The 7,811-nt window shown below is 45.5% G+C and overlaps 1 non-coding gene across 1 annotated transcript; it reads left to right on the top strand.

Moving 5' to 3' along the window:
* The first annotated feature begins 3,619 nt into the window (after positions 1 to 3,619).
* On the top strand, positions 3,620 to 3,701 carry TRNAL-AAG. Its single transcript has one exon. It is a non-coding gene; the product is annotated as a tRNA-Leu (tRNA).
* Positions 3,702 to 7,811: the final 4,110 nt, after the last annotated feature.

Below are 7,811 nucleotides of genomic sequence, written 5' to 3'. Positions count from 1 at the left end.
GAGATTTGGAGGTGGGGTGCAGAAGGCCCTATTTGAAGTGGGCTTTGAAGAATGAACAAGATTTTCCTTAGGGAACAAAATGGAAACCAGCATTGCAGGACAAGCAATCAGGAGAAGCAAAAGCATAGAGCTGTGAAAGCTCTTGGATTGTTCAGGACTTTGGTTTCTGAACTATAAGCCTGGAAAATACAGGTTACGATGGGATGGCATCAAGATCTCAATTTCAAGCTTTCTGGTCATGTACAGTAAAGCTGGGGTTAGAGTTCCCTATGTCTGGCAGTTGCTGACAAGCCCATACAGGTACATAAGTGCTTCCCAGAAAATTTCTCAGGCTGGTAGGTCCTGGGGAATTAGCTTAGTTCTAAAGAGAGGACCCACCAGAGCTCTCTGTTCAACTTCCCGGAATCTGTGAGGATAGCTCCAAACCTCACTCTCATGCCCAGCTTATCAAACAAAGCAAACCAGTTGGACTGAAGCTGTGGGGTCCTCGGGACTGAAGTCGCACCAGCATGAAAGGCAGTGCTCCTCGATCCCCAGAGAGAACACGTTGGGCCGGCAGTTGGATGGAGGGTACAAGCAAGTGCGTTTCCAGGGCCGGGAAAAGGGGATACGTTCACATCCCATTTACATTCTTCCTTCTGGCCGAGGCGGGAGGGTCGCTTGAAGCCTCGGATTTCGAGATCAGCCTGAACAAAAAAGCGAGACCCCCGTTTCAACCAAAAAAAAAAAAAAAAAAAAAAAAAAAAAAAAAAAAAAAAAAAAAAAAAAAAAAAAAAAAAAAAAAAAAAAAAAAAAGGCGAGCAAAGGAAAAATAAAGAAAAGAAAGGAAGAAAAGAAAATCAGCTAGGCGCGGTCACGTGTGCGTGCAGTTCCAGCGACTCGGAGGCTGAATCGGGAGGATCTCTCCAGCCCACAAGTTCGAGGCCGCAATGGGCTCCGATGGCGGCAGAGCGAGACCCTGGCTCAGTACATACACAATTTGCTCTGAGCCTGTGTTCCGTGCGCCCTTACTCTTTCTTCAGGTGCGCGCCTGGGCTCGACCCTGCTGAGAATCTCGGAATCACAGATCCAGCGAGTTCAGGCAGCTGCAGGTGTCGAGGCCTCCACCGCCGCGCGACTGACGCGCGGGGACTGCAGAGAAGTCCTCCTGCTCCCTTCTTTCTCCATCGTTCTTCTGGTCCCTGACCCCTTCAGGATTCTCAATCTGGCTCCGGGAGATAGGGACCCTCTGGAAAGCGAAGCATTGTGGAGGCGGTTCTGCTGCGGGTCCAATCCCGCCGGCACCCCCCAAAACCCAAATTGTGTTTTCTCTTTTCAGGCTTCTCGCCAGTCTCGTCTCGCTCCAGCTTTCTGCCCCCGCCCAAGTCCTCAGTGCCTTCGTACATTTCTCTAAGCAGAGGCCTTTCCAGGTCCACACGAAGTTCCCATCCCGAGCTGTGAGACTGGCGCCAATGCAGTCACCTTGACACCTGCAATTGCTTGATCAGGCCGTCTTTCCCCCGAGTTCTGAGGGTGAGCACCACCGGGGTGGGCGTTTTTCCTGAGTACTCAGGCCCAGGCACAGAAGAGGCATCGAGTCCACACTTGCTGAGCGAGTTAATGGATTCCTGACGTTCACTGGTTAATAGCAACCAGTGACGGAATCAAATTACTTCTTCCTTTTCTTTTGAGACAGAATCTCTCTCTGTCGCCAGGTTGGAGAGCAGTGGCGCGATCTCGGCTCACTGCAACCTTCACTGCCCAGGTTCAGGTGATTCACCTGCCTCCTGTGTAGCTGGGACTACAGGCACCTGCCACCATGCCCGGCTAAGTTTCTATTTTTAGCACAGAGGAGGTTTCTCCATGTTGGCCAGGCTGGTTTTGAACTCCGTACTTCGGGTGATCCGCCCGCCTCGGCCTCTCAAAGTGCTAGGATTACAGGCGTTAGCCACTGCGCCCGGCCTTCTTCCATTTTTGTTTGTTTGTTTGTTTTTACCCTCCTAGTTTACTGCGCAGGAATGCAAACACCAGAGAGACAATCAGCCCCTACATTGATGCCTTTGATGGACAAGATGCAGCTATGAAGCACTGAACTAATTAGCACCTAGCAGTAGGGCACCCTTGCTCTGTGTCCTTGAAGGTTAAAGCTGTCAAAAAGTGGTTAGTCTCCCTCAAGTTCGGCTATTTCCCTCTCAGAGGTCTAGAACTGGTAGGAGAACACAGTCTTGATAGTGGAGAGAAGACCATCGCTGTTGTGAGGGACTGAGAGAGAGAACCAGGCAGAGAGCCCAGACTGACAGAGCAGGTGACAAAAGAGGTGCCTACTTTGGGCAATACGGAGGAAGTGAGACCAGGAGGAAGAGTAGGGGGTGACTACAGTTTCTTTTGTTTTCTTGGAAATCTTTTTTCTTAGTAATTTTCCTAAAGTAATTTACTTATGAAATGATGTATTGCTATGAGTATTGCAACTTTTAGCATTGATGGGATATTTTTCACTTTTTTTGTGTGTGGTGGGGTGAAGGCCATGTGAAGAGAAAGCAGCGGGATATTTGTAGGTGCTGACCTTGAAGGCTGGAGAGATGTGGCTACAAGCCAACAAACAAGCACCAGAAGCCGGAAAAGGCCAGGATAGGGTTTTCCCCTAGTCTCCAGAGGGAACTGGACCATGCCCACACCTTGATTTTGGCCCACATACTGATTGGATTTCTGGCCTCCAGACTTGTAAGAGAAGACATATCTGTTGTTTTAAGACCTACAGTCCCTAATGATTTGTTACAGTGGCCACAGGAAATTATCAGCAGGCACTATGCAATAAATTCCAAACGAACAATTCAAGTACAAGAATGTGTAAGACAGCCTACTTTCCACTGTCGTATTGGATAAAAACATCTGTCAGCATTGATTTTAATGCAGATGAATGACAGAACATCAGAAACTCCAGCGCTAGTTAACTTTCTTTATTATGATCTTATTTCTTTCATGATTTCTTCACAATGCGTTTTTATTTTTGAACTCAAAATTTTGGGCCAAGGAGACAGATGCCTGTCGCCTGCACTGAGAAGAGAAACGTAAGGAACAACTTTATCATGCGTTGTGTTTTATACAGCAGCAACTACGCTTTTAAATGATTCGCATCTTGGAGTTTCACAATGAACCGTCCTGTGCCTTTTGCCCGGCGGGCATTTCTGCGGAGACCGCGGGTCACTTTGTGGATTTTCACCTTCCTACACAGCAACGACTGAGCTCTTGCGCACCGCACCCCCGTTTCTCATAGCGTCCCCTCGGCCAACAACGCTCGAAACTCGCTCAGTGGCGTCGGGGCCGCAGCCAAGCGTCACCTCCACGGCGAACCTGAGACCCACACCGTCCCCCGGGGCCCTCGGTCCTCGTGGCCGCTTCTTCTTATCTCAGACACCAGGGACCGACGCCAAGGACCCTCCGTTTCCTTCCTCATGCTCCCATCATTGCGGAAGCAACGCGTGGGGGTCGGGCTGGCGCTGGCTGCACAGCAGCCTGGAGCTCTCTGGTGGCGCTGGGGGAGCTCCAGAGCGGAGGTCACGAGAGAAGACATGCTTTAAACCCCGTAGAGCACGACATTTCCTTATAGTGAAATTAAAGAGAGACGCTGTTCTAGAACTATGGTAGCGTGGCCGAGCGGTCTAAGGCGCTGGATTAAGGCTCCAGTCTCTTCGGAGGCGTGGGTTCGAATCCCACCGCTGCCATGGGCTTTTCATTCTCACTAGGGACTCTTTTAGGAGACTCCCTTTCGAAATCCTCAGTATGGATGGCTGGTTATTACGTATCAATACCATTCTTTCCCTCCTTTGACTTCTGTTTACCAAGGAGCCAGAGATAACTGCCCCCAGAACAGTGTTCCCTCTTTGTTGAGAGGCCAGTGTACTCCAGGTGCCTCAGATACAGTAATGAGTGACACAAGCAAAAGAAACCGTTAATGGCACATACTTCCTTATTACAAACAAACAAATGGATGTCTGACTCTTGCAACCTGCTCATAACTAAAGACAGATCCCACCAATTCCCCTAAAGGAATATTATTATTATTAATTTGAGACAGAATCTTGTTCTATTGCCCAGGCTGGAGTGCAGTGGCGCGATCTCGGTTCACCGTAACCTCTGCCTCACCGGTTCAAGCGATTCTCCTGCCTCAGTCTCCCAAGTGGCTAGGATTACAGGTACGCGCCAACACACCCCGTCTAATTTTTGTATTTTTAGTAGAGACGGGATTTCGTCATGTTGGTCAGGCTGCTCTTGAATTCCTGGCCTCAAGTGATGCTCCCTCCTCGGCCTCCCAAAGTGCTGGGATTACAGGTGTGAGCCACTGCGCCCAGCCTAAAGGATTAATTTATGTTTGAAATCAGTTGCTGTTCTTCCTCCAGCCTCTCTGTAGTGTGCTCACTTCATGCTTGGAACCCTGGTTATGTGGACTGGAGGAGAGACAATCCTAGGGAAAGTGCCAGTGCCTTGCCTTGCCTTACAACTGCCAGACACATCCTGCCAGGTATTTTCTCTGCGTGCTACTCAGTACCCATGTCTCTGTGGTTTCCGGAACAGCCCTAGCCCTCCTCTGAGCAGTTTTCTCTGCTACTTCCGGCCTGTCTCCCATTCTCTAGACCTCAGCTTGGAAGCTGCTTCCCCTGGAAGACTTCTCTAATTTCTTTCTCTTCCTTCGTCTAGCTTCATAGTTAAAATTTGGGAGGGTACAGAGACGATACGCAAGGGAACAGCACAGAACATCCCTGCCCCATAGAACTCAAGGTTTAGCTTGGGTCTTATGGGGATTCACAAGAATTAGACAAGTTACTGCCCTAATATGGTGCAAACTCTACTAAAAAGGAGAGAGTTTTCTATGTGTAGATTTTGAATGATGTTCCAGATTTAAGATAATAAAAAAATAACATGAATTGTATGTTACAAGGAAGGACAGCCACAGCATTGTTCCCAGTGGTTAATGTTGAGACACAACTTTCCATGGGTCTGTTTCTGCATGGACCGTTATTACTTATCAACCCTTACAATGTATTGTAAGCAAGCCTCTGTACTTTGTTCCCCACTCCAACAACCAGTTTTCTGATTCTCCATGGACACCAACTAGTGTTTGATAATTCAATGTGACTCTGACACTAACTACAGGTAATTAGTGCAGACCCCACGTGTTATGGACTCGGACCCACAACAGTCCCCTGCTTTATACATGTGGCAAGTACCAGGCCTCCTCTACTTCCAACTGACTGGCTATAAATTGGGGGTTCCCACAAATCCCTCCTCATGGTCCATAATTTGCTAGACCAGTTCACAGAGTTCAGAAATACGATTCACTTATATTTACCAGTTTATTATAAAGGTTACAGCCCAGGAACACCCACATGGAAGAGATGGAAAGCATAAGGTATGCGGAAGGTACCTGAAGTTTCCATGCTCTCTCTGGGTGAGCTGCCCTCTCAGCACCTCAATTTGTTCACCAACTTGGAAGCTTTCTGAACCCTGTCATTTAGAGTCTTTATGAGGGTTTCACCACCATTGACACAATCCATTAGCTCAATTTTCAGTCCCTTTCCCTTCCTCAGAAGGTGGAAGCCAGGGCTGAAAATTCCAGGCTTCTAATCAAGGCTTGGCCTTTCTTGTGACCGGACACTGAAACCATCTAGGAGCCTACCAAGGATTATCTCATTAGAACAAAAGAGGCTCCTATCCCTCAATAAATTTTAAGGGATTTAGGAGCCGTGTGTTGGGACAAGGGACAAAGACCAAATATATATATTTCTTAATATGCCACAGAGTCACCAACTAATTTTGTTTTGGACAAAAACAATTTATAGCCAGTCAGTTGGAAGTACAGGAGGCCTGGGACTTGCCACGGCAATTACTACAGCTTTAGACATCTTGACATCTGATAAAGTATGTCATACTCTTTTGTTATTTTTCTTTAAAATTAACTTGGCTATTCTTGGAAGTATTATATTGCATTTCAATATAAATTTCAGAATCAGTTTGTCAATTTCCACAAAAATGTACTCAGGATTTTGTTTAGGTTGCACTGAATCTGTAGATCAATTTGGGGGAAACTGACATTTTTACAACATTTAGTCTTACAGTCTATGAACAAAATGTAGTGATCCTTTCATTTAGATCTTTTGTAATTTTTCCAAATATAGTTTTATGTGAAGCTTTTACATATTTCTTCTTAGATTCCTAAGTATTTGATCATTTCTGATGCCATTATAAATGACATTTTAAAGAAAATTTCATTTTTGAAGTTTTTATTGCTAGTGCATAGAAATATAATTGTTATTGAACTTGTATTCTGCTACCTTGTTGAATTTATTAATTTTAATAGCTAATCTGTAGATTCGTTTCAGTTTTCTTGATGGACAATCATTAATATTTTTCCCTTTCATATCTTTATATTTTTTATTTCATTTTCTTGCCTTATTGCAGTTAGTAAGACCTGGAGTACATTTTTTTTTTTTTTTTTTGAGACAGAGTCTCACTCTGTTGCCCATGCTGGAGTGCAGTGGCATGATCTCGGCTCACTGCAACCTCTGCTTCCCGGGTTCAAGTGATTCTTTTGACTCAGCCACCTGAGTAGCAGCCACATACCTGGCTAATTTTTGTATTGCAATACCAGATACACGTAGTCAAACTACAATCCTTACCAAGAAGTATCTTATCATCTGTATTAAATGAAGTTGGCATTCTTCATTTCTTTTGCGAAGTAAAAATAATTTCATCATCAGTGTTTCTGGTAAAAATTTTCTGTTCGCATGTAGAATGTAATTAGATTAAAAAAAGTGAGTTTTACCTGATTTTTGTATGTAAATTTTTTTTTTGGAGACAGGGTTTCACCATGTTGGTCAGGCTGGTCTCGAACTCCTGACCTTAGGTGATCCACCCACCTTGGCCTCCCAAAGTGCTGGGATTACAGGTGTGAGCCACTGTGACCGGCTTTTGTATGTAAACTATAACTTAGACTAACTCTTGTTTGGTAACTTCAGAATTAGAACTACAGCCTAGGGTTTTAAGCAACATGTTTTATCATTCGATTATGCACTGACCTTTGAATTCCTTCAACATTAATCCTACCATACTACTTATGGCAGAACCTGTTCCAGTTGAGCATGTCCTAAACGTAGACGTCCTGTAGCTTCTACTTGTGGACTGTAATTCTATCCTGGGATAGTTGCAGAGCAAGATTAACCCACTGCTCATAAAGTAGTTCTTCAAAATTCACGACATATCTTTTTCACCAGGTAAAAAACTAAAATTTATTCAAATACACTCTCAAAATGTTCATTTTATGTGTTTAAGAATCAGCAAAAGACTTCTGGAAGTCAGGCTAGTAATTTCTTACTGCAAGGCTGAAAGTTAATCGGGAGTTCTAAAAGCAGATGTGAGGCTCACGGCGGTTATTTTAAAACAACAATAGTTGGGCCGGGCGCGGTGGCTCAAGCCTGTAATCCCAGCACTTTGGGAGGCCGAGGCGGGTGGATCACAAGGTCAAGAGATCGAGACCATCCTGGTCAACATGGTGAAACCCCGTCTCTACTAAAAATACAAAATTAGCTGGGCATGGTGGCGCGTGCCTGTAATCCCAGCTACTCAGGAGGCTGAGGCAGGAGAACTGCCTGAACCCAGGAGGCGGAGGTTGCGGTGAGCTGAGATCGCGCCATTGCACTCCAGCCTGGGTAACAAGAGCGAAACTCCGTCCCAAAAAAAACCCAAAAAACAAAAAAAAACCCAATAGTTATGTTGAAGATGGATTGGGGAAGTGGTGTCTGAAAGCGATCTGTTTGGATCCAATACGGAGGCCATCA

Source organism: Cebus imitator, unplaced genomic scaffold (assembly GCF_001604975.1).
Source record: "Cebus imitator isolate Cc_AM_T3 unplaced genomic scaffold, Cebus_imitator-1.0 Scaffold793, whole genome shotgun sequence".
In the NCBI taxonomy this organism is placed as follows: Eukaryota; Metazoa; Chordata; class Mammalia; order Primates; family Cebidae; genus Cebus; species Cebus imitator.
This window is presented reverse-complemented; position numbering and strand designations above follow the sequence as displayed.